Source organism: Lissotriton vulgaris, chromosome 5, assembly GCF_964263255.1.
Source record: "Lissotriton vulgaris chromosome 5, aLisVul1.2, whole genome shotgun sequence".
NCBI classification, from domain to species: Eukaryota; Metazoa; Chordata; class Amphibia; order Caudata; family Salamandridae; genus Lissotriton; species Lissotriton vulgaris.
In genome coordinates, this window is record NC_141693.1 from 81,000,573 (window position 1) to 81,011,552 (window position 10,980).

The 10,980-nt window shown below is 43.3% G+C and overlaps 1 protein-coding gene across 10 annotated transcripts in view; it reads right to left on the reverse strand.

Annotated features, from left to right (window-relative positions):
- Positions 1–7,471, reverse strand: part of LOC147710249 (butyrophilin subfamily 3 member A3-like) — a 192,360-nt gene extending 184,889 nt beyond the window's left edge. For all 10 annotated transcript variants that reach the window (XM_086920929.1, XM_086920938.1, XM_086920937.1 and 7 more), the window contains exon 1: positions 7,357–7,471. The gene's annotated coding sequence lies outside the window, so the exon portion shown is untranslated. The remainder of the gene's footprint in view (positions 1–7,356) is intronic.
- Between the last annotated feature and the right edge of the window lie 3,509 nt (positions 7,472–10,980).

Here is a 10,980-nt window from a genome sequence, read left to right on the forward strand (position 1 = left end):
TTACGTAGGCAATCATGGTGGCACTCGTGCAAGTGTCTAAAGCAAACAAAATGCATTTGTTTAAAGTACAGCCCGGTTACAGGAGGGAGAAATAGGATTAGTCTCCTTCCATTGCTGGTGCTCTGCAACAGTTTTAAGTAGTTCTTGGAGTTTCTTGTTGCTCAATTGGCTGTAATCTATACTACTATTATAAAGAGAGAACTGTGTCCTTTGAGCCAGGTAAACTCGAAAAGTACACCACCAATCCATACACCCAAGACATCTTAGAAAACCTCAGGGCAAGCAGAAGGACATAGGCTACATAAAAATAAAAAATATACGTTGTTTAAAAATTTAGAAATAAAAATAAAGTAGTCCCTTGCAAGTAGCGCCGGCCGTGACGTCTACGTGATGACATCGGGAGCGTGGGGGAGAGCGGCAGGAAGAGCGGAGGACAGGCGCGTTTGCAATGGCAGGCACTGTTGCGTCTCTATGGACAGACTGCTGGCAGGTAAGGCGCCCCTTCTGTTCAAGTGTTGCTCTATGGCATTATAACTCGGTATGACTTTAAGTTAATCAAGTGTTGCTCTACGGCATTATAATACCGAGTTATAATGCCGTAGAGCAACACTTGAATAACTTAAAGTCATACCGAGTTATAATGCCCGTACAGTTATTGTGCAAATAATCTTCCGAAAGTGTCTCAGGCTGCGTGTTTTACCAAAAACTTCCACAAGGAGGCAGACGTGGCCTGCTTTTGTGATTTCTGACTTGACACAATAACAATAATGACCAGTTGCCCGCCAGTGATGTTTACATTACAGGAGGCTAGAGTAAGATCATGAGATGTATTGTAATTCAGTAGTTCAAACGATGAGGCCTGGGGAGCGTGAGGGGAGAACGGGGGGAAGATAGAATGGGATACACTGCTGTGATCCGTTCCTTTCATATCGGATATACTGAAACTATCAGAATAGGTCCTGCAATTTTGTCATGCCCCGTCTAATACATTATTAGTATCACCTCCTCCTTATTAAGCACTTCTCTTTCTTTCTTTTTGTATTTATTTAACGCCTTCTTTTCACTTAACTTTTTTGACCACTGACACTGATGTACCTGTACCCACACTCCGAATATAATAGAGATGCCAATACAGAAATATATTGAGTGTTGTTGACGGGGAGATATGTGCAATAAGGGTACATTACCCTCCAAGTATATATAAAATTTCAAGTGCATCTTGACAACTTTGCTGATTACATTATGCCATGATGAACTGTATCTACATGCTTTTACATGAAGGGACATGTATCCATGTGTTGAATTGAGGGTACATTACCCATCTACAGTGGTTCTCTCTCTTTATTATGTGATTCGTTGGAATGAACTAATGGAATCTTTTGGATCAATTAGGGTACAATACCCGTGTTTGATTATTTTGAAATAATACAACTTTATTGAATTGATCTATCGAAGCTATCATACGCTCATCTTGAGAGCGTCACCATATGGGATTCGGGAGAACATACATAAATGCCCCCGCGTATCAGTGTGGAGGTATTTTCTGTAACTCCTTTATTTAATTAGGAGATATGGGGCCACAGGTAAACACTTGCGCTAATAGGAGACTTGTGTACATATATCAGCTAACGTTAAAGGTTTTCGCAAGATCAAATGTGAAACTTTTATTTATGCAGGATGCGCTTTTGAAATTATTTCACATTTTTTCCCGCAATGATGGACATATATAATGATATCCTGGATTAATTGAAAATATTACAATGTTTATTTAAAACTTTATTGCAATGTATGAATTGAATTGTAACACATGATGCAGAATGGTGTAGTATGTTTTCAGTTTCTATGCATCTTGACCTTTATTTTTACGGAGAGTTGGGCGCAGGTCACCAAATTTGAAAAAGGCATCGCTGAAACGCATTGTTGTGGGCACAATAAAGTGGAATTGTGCTATCCTCTGGTGCGTCATTTGTCAAATCTCCGGAGTTCTGGAGGTGGTACGCTTTTAAAATATATCTATATATATATAAATCGGATGCCAGCGTTATATTAAGCTGCTGCTTGCCGTAGTGCTCCCCCACATTCTGCAAGAGCAGATTTTTCAGTTAAATTCGACATTTTTCAAAGCCTCAAATGCTGCACCCAGCCCCCTTCTGCCCCGGGCAACAAATTCTGCCCCCAGCCCCCTTCTGCCCCGGGCAACGCTGGGGCGCGCTGCTAGTTTCTTATATTTAAATGCTTGATTTTTGCTCGCGAGAAAGTGTCACTCATAGTCGTTGAAATGTCACTCATAATTTCACTCAAATTTTTAAAATGTCACACATGGCAATCTGAAACCTTGGCAGCTATGGATACTCCGGGTTCTTCCAACGTGTTTATTTCTTTGTTGGTTCGCTTGGCATTGTTGGGTAAGTCGGGCTTGCGATTGCCGTCCAGTGTTGATCCAAATATCGAATATACTTTTGATGTCCGTAGTTTTGATTGTCATGTGATTTTGTTTCTTGCTTTTCCTTCCCTCTTTTCTTGTATTCTCGAGTGCATAAGAGCTATAGACTATTCTGGAATGGCTTTTTCTACTAGTGGTTACTCTCTAACCCTTTTTTATCCTGCTTGTTTTTGGGTTCCTTTGAATGTTCCTTATGTTGTGTAGAGATTGTGGGGAGTCCTTGTTGCTTTGTGCAGGTATTTAACAAGTTGTCTGGCTTAGTGAGCGAACTGTTTGCCTGTTTTTGAAATGTAACATTTGTTCTAATATTGCTGGAAGGAAGCTTAGTTTATCGATGATAGGACCACATGGGCAAGTTGTGGTGGCGAGTGAATTGCTTGAACTCTTGTTATTAAACCAGTTGATTATTCTAGCTTGGTGTTGATTCCCACAACCCAGGAAGCTATGGTGTTCATTAGGTCAATCTGAATGTCTTTTTTGCAGGATTGCATTGTGAGTGCCTCTGTTGAGGATTGTAGCGTATGTAGTAATGTGGTAAAAATGTCAGTCTGATGCTACCCTCCTGTGGGCTGCCTCTGGTGTGTGGATTTTGATCCGATGGGAGGAGCTTCTTCTTGGTTCAGGTCTGGTGGGTTTGTCTGGTTGATGGAGGAGAGTGCTGCTGGAAGTGTCAAGAGAGGGGCAGGCTGACTTGCTGTGTTTTTTTAATTAAACAATCATTGGAGATCCCCGCCACGTTTTCAGACGGTGTGTTGGGGTCTTCTTTTCTGCTGTGTTCTTTGCCGCTGACCAGCTGATGCATCGTTTTGGCTCTTATAGCTTGTGAATGGTCCTCGTTTGCTGAGTGAGTGAGTGATCTCAGCCATGCTCTTTCAAGGTTGTCCTGCTGGGTCTGCATAGATCCTTAGGTCCCCCCAGATGCTTCTATTTTTAGAATGGCTCTCGGGATGGAGTGGGGTGGATTTAGCACCTCTGTGTTTGAGATTGTTTCTGGAGAATGTATCCTTTTGTTCATGTCTTCTTTATCCTCATAAAGCTTGTGATCCTCTGAAAGGCTCTCTTGATTGCTTCTGTTGAGGTCTGGCTTGAACGGAAGCTCGAACGAAAGCTAGAGGCTGTCCCCAGCCTATATGGGTTTTCGGTATGAATCTGAGCTGAAATGGTTGTAGTTTTTTGGGTTGGTTTGATGGTGCTTGTAAGGGCAGCTCCTTTCTTTAAAGTAGTGTGTGATTACTCAGCGCCTTGATTGCTGTAACACACTTGGTCATGTTGGTTTTTTAATTGCAGCTCTCGTTGGGATTGGGATGTGATATTCTCTTCAGGACTAATGGGGTTAGAATGCCAATTACATCTTCTGGCATTAAATAAATTGCAGTTCCAGGGTCTTTAAGAAAATGGAATCTGGTGCACATGCTTTTTTTGCCCACTGCTTTGTGAAATATGGAGAAAAAAATGGCAAAATTAGGGGGTTCCCTGTGTGTTTCAGGCTTCCGCAGGTTTGTTGGCTTTTTTGGTTTTTTAAGGGTGTTTTTTTATCCCCACTTTTACTGGAGTCCTTCTGCCACGGGGTCGGCCTTATTTTCCCTGATCTCATTTTTTTTGTCTTTTGGACCGACCTTAATGATGGTGCTGGTCTTGACTCAAGTCCTGATCTAGCGGTTCTGAGATGTTTTTGGTGCTCTGCACCTCACTTTAGGCTGCACCTTTCACCATTCTCTAACACCTCCAACACTGCCGCCAATGGCGGCTCCTCTGCGAAGGTGGAGGAGCGTCGCCCCACTGCTTTTGAGTAGTGTAAATAAAGGAAACATAAAATGATAATAGCAAAGTTATTATCATTTTATGTTTCCGTGCTGCATTGAGTGCCGGCGGGGCTGCTCTGCTCGCAGGGCAGGGGAGGAGTGATTTGCCCACTCCAAGTGCACAATGACTGTTTGGCCGGCACCAGTCGTATGCACTTCGCTTGTTCTCTATACAGCCTGCAATCCAGCCTGCATGGAGAACAGGCTCAGGCTCCTATTCCATGGCTGAGTGCCAATCCACGGCATAAGACCAATCACAGTGCTGCATTAGCAGCTGCGGCCCGTGGAGGGAGTTGCGGTGGGGCGAAAGGCGGGGCGGGGGAGGGCCAGGGTGGGGGATGCTAAAAACCGGAGTATGGATAATTGGAGGTAAGTAAACTATTTAATTAATAAAACGAATTTTGTAGTGCCTCCTGCATCGCATTTTGCTCCACTGCCTTTCTGATAGATTCACACAAACAGCACACCCTTGCATAAACAGCTTCCTCCCATCCCAGAAGCACCTCCCTGCCTTCCATCACGTACAGTGCTCCACTGCCTTTTGGCTAGAGTCACAAAAATGCCACTCACTTACAAACACAGTCACCTCATCCCAGAGTCACTTCCCTGCCTTCAATCATGTACAGTGCTTCACTGCCTTTCAGCAAGAGTCACACAAACACCACACACTCACATACACAGCCATCTCCCATCCCATAAGCTACCTCCCTGCCTTCAATCATGTACAGTGCTCCACTGCCTTTTAGCAAGAGTCATACAAACACCATACACTAACATACACATACACCTACCATCTAAGATCCAACTCCCTGCCTTCCATCATATAGGACGTTCTACTGCCTTTCTGATATGTTCACACAAACACCACACACTTACATACACAGCCAACTCTCATCTCAGCATCCACCTACCTGCCTCTGGCATGTACAGTGCTCAACTGCCTTTTGGCTAGGTTCACACGAATACCATACAGTCACATACACATCCACCTCCCATCTCAGAAGCCACCCCAAGCCTTCCGTCACGTACAGTGCTCCACTGCCTTTCAGCAAGAGTCACACAAACACCACACACTCACATACACAGCCACCTCCCATCTCAGAAGCACCTCCCCACCTTTCATCAAGGACGGTGCTCGACTGCCTTTCGGAAAGGTTCAAACAAACACCACACACTCACATACACAACCACCTCCCATCTCATATAAACCTCCCTGCCTTCCATCACGTACAGTGCTCCTCTGGCCTTTCTGATATGATCACAAAAATATCACACGCTTACATACACCGCAACCTCCCATCTCAGGACTACCTCCTTGCATTGGACCACGTACAGTGCTCCATGGTCTTTTGGCTAGGTTCACACAAACACCACACACTCACATACACATCCACCATCCATCTCAGAAGCTACCCCCCGCTTTCCATCATGTACAGTGCTCCACTGACTTTTGGCTAGAGTCACACAAACACCACACTCACATACACAGCCACCTCCTATCCCAGAACAATCTCCCTGCCTTCCATCATGTACAGTGCTCCACTGCCTTTTGGACAGGTTCACACAAACACCACACACTTGCATACACAGCCACCTCCCATCTCAGAACCACCTCCCGCCTTCAATCATGAATGGTGCTCCACTGCCTTTTAATCATAGGCAATGCTCCACTGCCTGCCAGATATGTTCACACAAACACAACACAATTACATACACATCCACCTCCCACCTCAGAACCACCGCCCTGCCTTCCCTCATGTATGGTGCTCCTCTGCCTTATATGCAACAATACCCATCCACAAAGGAGAGGCCATGGACTTTTTATGTTTATGTACGGATGAGTTAAACATTGCATGGTGTTGAAGCCAGAAGCCATCTGTTTGTCCATTCCTCTTTTCGTCAGTCACCTTGGCTAGCTATGTGAGCCTGCATCTATGATTTGTGATAGAATATGTTTGTTGTGGATCTGTGTTTGTCTGATAGTGTTCTCCCTCTGAGCCTCACAGTGTTTGTGGGCATTGGTGACTGCATGTCTGGTGCTGGTGTTCAATTTCTCATGATATTTGTAGCTCATTTTTGCACTGATACATGTATGCCTGGACTGTGTGTGTTTCAGTCTGCGTGTTGCACCATGTGTGTATTTATACGTGTAGGTGTTTTGCTATATGTGTGCTATATATCCATATTGACATATATGGATGTCGCTATCTCCCTATGGGTGTACATGTATGTGATCTATGTCAATATGCGCATGAACAGGACAAAAGTCGGGCCAGTTGGCTTTGTTGATTCTTGTTAGAAGAGAGACCGTCAGTTGCTCTAACTGCTGCCGGGTCCAAGTCTCCTCTCTGCCTGTATCCATCCAGATTGTAACTACCAGTTGGCTGTGGAGATCATCAAATATCCTAATCTGCCGAGGGGTGAAGTTTTTAACTTTGTTCGACAACCTTATACGAAAAGTGGATACTATATAAGCGAATAAGGTTACAAAAGAGATGGAAGTCTGCACTAAAATTGTAAACATTAAAAAATGAATTAATTCTTTGAAATATTGTTTTAATTTCTGTATATGACATATTTTATACATTTTTTAGTAGTGTAATGCTAGATGGGGGGAATATTAAACAACCTGATTTCGCCATGGGGTGAAGCTATAAGCCTAGTCTACATAGATGACCTTTTACGAAAAGTGGACACTAAAAAATGCGAACAAAGTTAAAAAATGCGATAGAAATTTGCACTAACGTAAAAATTTAAAAGAGAAAGACATTTTCTGAAACACTGTTTTAACTTTTGTAATTGCATATTTTATACATTTTTAGTAGTGTGCTTTATGGTTGTGAAAGACCAAATAAAGAATTTGCGGATTGGTAACTACTAGCAGTTTTAAACTATTGTTATAGTGCCTACGGTGAAGTGCTTTGCAGGCACAGCGTGTAATGGGCTTCTCATGGTGCAGTTGGCTCTGTGGTATGCTTTACACAAGGCATCAGAATGGCCTGGGAGGGACAAAAGTGATTCATGCCATTTTCACAACAGATTTGTATATGTGTGTTGAAATGCTTGAAAATATGCAGGACATGAAATGGATGTTGATAAATGGTTACTAACCTGCTTGCAAGACAAGCACCTCTCTGGGCTCTCAGGTAACCGGGTGCAGCAAATACACGTCTTCTAAGAGGGGCCAGGCTGTAGCTTCTTTGGAATACGTAGTAGTGACAAGGGACCAAAGTCTGAATTCAGGCCCTGATAGTGATTTCCACATGTAGCAAGGTAAACAGTGCTGTTCAGAGAAAACAGAGTTAAATACACAGCTGGGCCGTGGCCAGGCGCCCTGAAGGTTCACACTGGCTTCATTACAGATTTTGTATCCTCACAACGAGGGATGACTGTGCCCTTGATGTTCCGCTGTTTCTGCGTTGTGTCACGTGTGTTGTGACATCACCCCGGTCACGTGCTAGTCATGTGCTCATGGGGTCTATCTCATAGTTAGGATGCTGTCATAACAGGTACGGATTCCATGGTCCCGTGTCTAGGGCTTTGCCACATGTAAATTTGCAGCACTCTCGTGGGTGCATAGTATATGAGTTTCTAACAAAGCACGCCCGGGCATGTTCGGCCTGCCGCAGTCGTACCCCAAGCCCCCCTGTCTCTCTAGGCATATGTCTTATTTGGGTCGGTTCATATTTGACTTAAAAGGCCTTTTGTTAGAAAGGTGTAGACAAAGTCATAATTAATTGAAGACTACCATGAAATGGAACCCAAACGCAGATGGATGTTGCACCTCAGCAAAGTGCTCTCACCCTGTAATTAGAAAGCTATACTAAGTTGAAAATGTCATTCCAAAGGACACACACACACACACACACATACAAATACACTCAGAAGCAGACATCTGCTGTGAAATGGAACAAAGTGCCCCCACCCGGTGATTAGCAAGCTCTGCTAAGTTTAAAATGTCATCCCAAAGGACACACACACACATACAAATACAGTCAGAAGCAGACATCTGCTGTGAAATGGAACAAAGTGCCCACACCCTGTGATTAGCAACCTCTACTAAGTTTACAATGTCATCCCAAAGGACACACACACACGTACAAATACACTCAGAAGCAGACATCTGCTGTGAAATGGAACAAAGTGCCCACACCCTGTGATTAGCAACCTCTACTAAGTTTACAATGTCATCCCAAAGGACACACACACACGTACAAATACACTCAGAAGCAGACATCTGCTGTGAAATGGAACAAAGTGCCCCCACCCTGTGATTAGCAAGCTCTACTAGGTTTAAAAGTTCATCCCAAAGGACACACACACAAATACACTCAGAAGCAGACATCTGCTGTGACATGGAACAAAGTGCCCACACCCTGTGATTAGCAAGCTCTACTAAGTTTAAAATGTCATCCGAAAGGACACAAACACACACACACGTACAAATACACTCAGAAGCAGACATCTGCTGTGAAATGGAACAAAGTGCCCACACCCTGTGATTAGCAAGCTCTGCTAAGTTTAAAATGTCATCCCAAAGGACACACACACATACAAATACACTCAGAATCAGACATCTGCTGTGAAATGGAACAAAGTGCCCCCACCCTGTGATTAGCAACCTCTACTAAGTTTACAATGTCATCCCAAAGGACACACACACACGTACAAATACACTCAGAAGCAGACATCTGCTGTGAAATGGAACAAAGTGCCCCCACCCTGTGATTAGCAAGCTCTACTAGGTTTAAAAGTTCATCCCAAAGGACACACACACAAATACACTCAGAAGCAGACATCTGCTGTGACATGGAACAAAGTGCCCACACCCTGTGATTAGCAAGCTCTACTAAGTTTAAAATGTCATCCGAAAGGACACAAACACACACACACGTACAAATACACTCAGAAGCAGACATCTGCTGTGAAATGGAACAAAGTGCCCACACCCTGTGATTAGCAAGCTCTGCTAAGTTTAAAATGTCATCCCAAAGGACACACACACATACAAATACACTCAGAATCAGACATCTGCTGTGAAATGGAACATAGTGCCCCCACCCTGTGATTAGCAAGCTCTACTAAGTTTAAAATGTCATCCCAAAGGACACACACACATACAAATACACTCAAAAGCAGACATCTGCTGTGAAATGAAACAAAGTGCCCCCACCCTTTAAATTAGTAAGCTCTACAAGGTTTAAAATGTCATCCCAAAGGACACACACACACACACACATGTCATACCAAAGGACACACACACACGTACAAATACACTCAGAAGCCGAGATCTTCTGTGAAATGGAACAAAGTGCCCCCACCCTGTGATTAGCAAGCTCTTCTAAGTTTAAAATGTCATCCCAAAGGACACACACACACGTACAAATACACTCAGAAGCAGACATCTGCTGTGAAATGAAACAAAGTGCCCCCACCCTTTAAATTAGTAAGCTCTACAAGGTTTAAAATGTCATCCCAAAGGACACACACACACACACACATGTCATACCAAAGGACACACACACACGTACAAATACACTCAGAAGCCGAGATCTTCTGTGAAATGGAACAAAGTGCCCCCACCCTGTGATTAGCAAGCTCTTCTAAGTTTGAAATGTCATCCCAAAGGACACACACACACGTACAAATACACTCAGAAGCAGACATCTGCTGTGAAATGGAACAAAGTGCCCACACCCTGTGATTAGCAAGCTCTGCTAAGTTTAAAATGTCATCCCAAAGGACACACACACATACAAATACACTCAGAATCAGACATCTGCTGTGAAATGGAACATAGTGCCCCCACCCTGTGATTAGCAAGCTCTACTAAGTTTAAAATGTCATCCCAAAGGACACACACACATACAAATACACTCAGAAGCAGACATCTGCTGTGAAATGAAACAAAGTGCCCCCACCCTTTAAATTAGTAAGCTCTACAAGGTTTAAAATGTCATCCCAAAGGACACACACACACACATGTCATACCAAAGGACACACACGTACAAATACACTCAGAAGCCGAGATCTTCTGTGAAATGGAACAAAGTGCCCCCACCCTGTGATTAGCAAGCTCTTCTAAGTTTAAAATGTCATCCCAAAGGACACACACACACGTACAAATACACTCAGAAGCAGTCATCTGCTGTGAAATGGTAAATCACATAAAAACGGAAATTATGACCTGGAACACCCAGTTTAAAAGCCCAAACATTAAGAAAGAAATAAGATATCTAGGAATCTTAGTGAACCATGATCTAAAGAAGATTCCGCAACGCAACATAAATAAGGTAGCAGGAGAGGTGAGAAAACTGCTTAAGGTATGGTCCACCTTACCACTAAGCTTGATAGGAAGATCCAACATCATCAAGATGTCAATTGTACCAAAGTTTACATTTCTCTTTAATTCAATTCCCCTGGAATTCGGAAAATCATTGTTAAAAAAACCACAAAGTGAAATCACAAGTTTCATATGGGCCTCGAAGGGCACAAGGATCTCATTGAAAAAACTTCGGAGGAGGAAGCAAGATGGAGGACTTGCTAGCCCAGTTCTGGTGGAGTGTCACAGGGCGTTTCACTTCAAAAACATCCGAGTGCTATTAAAAAGTCATCAAAATTATCCAAGACATCTACAAGTAACGACAGAATCAGTTGACCACTTCTTATTTAAATTCGGACACCCCAAGTACTTCAAAAAAATAAAATTGAAGATCTTAAGGGAGGCAGCAAAAG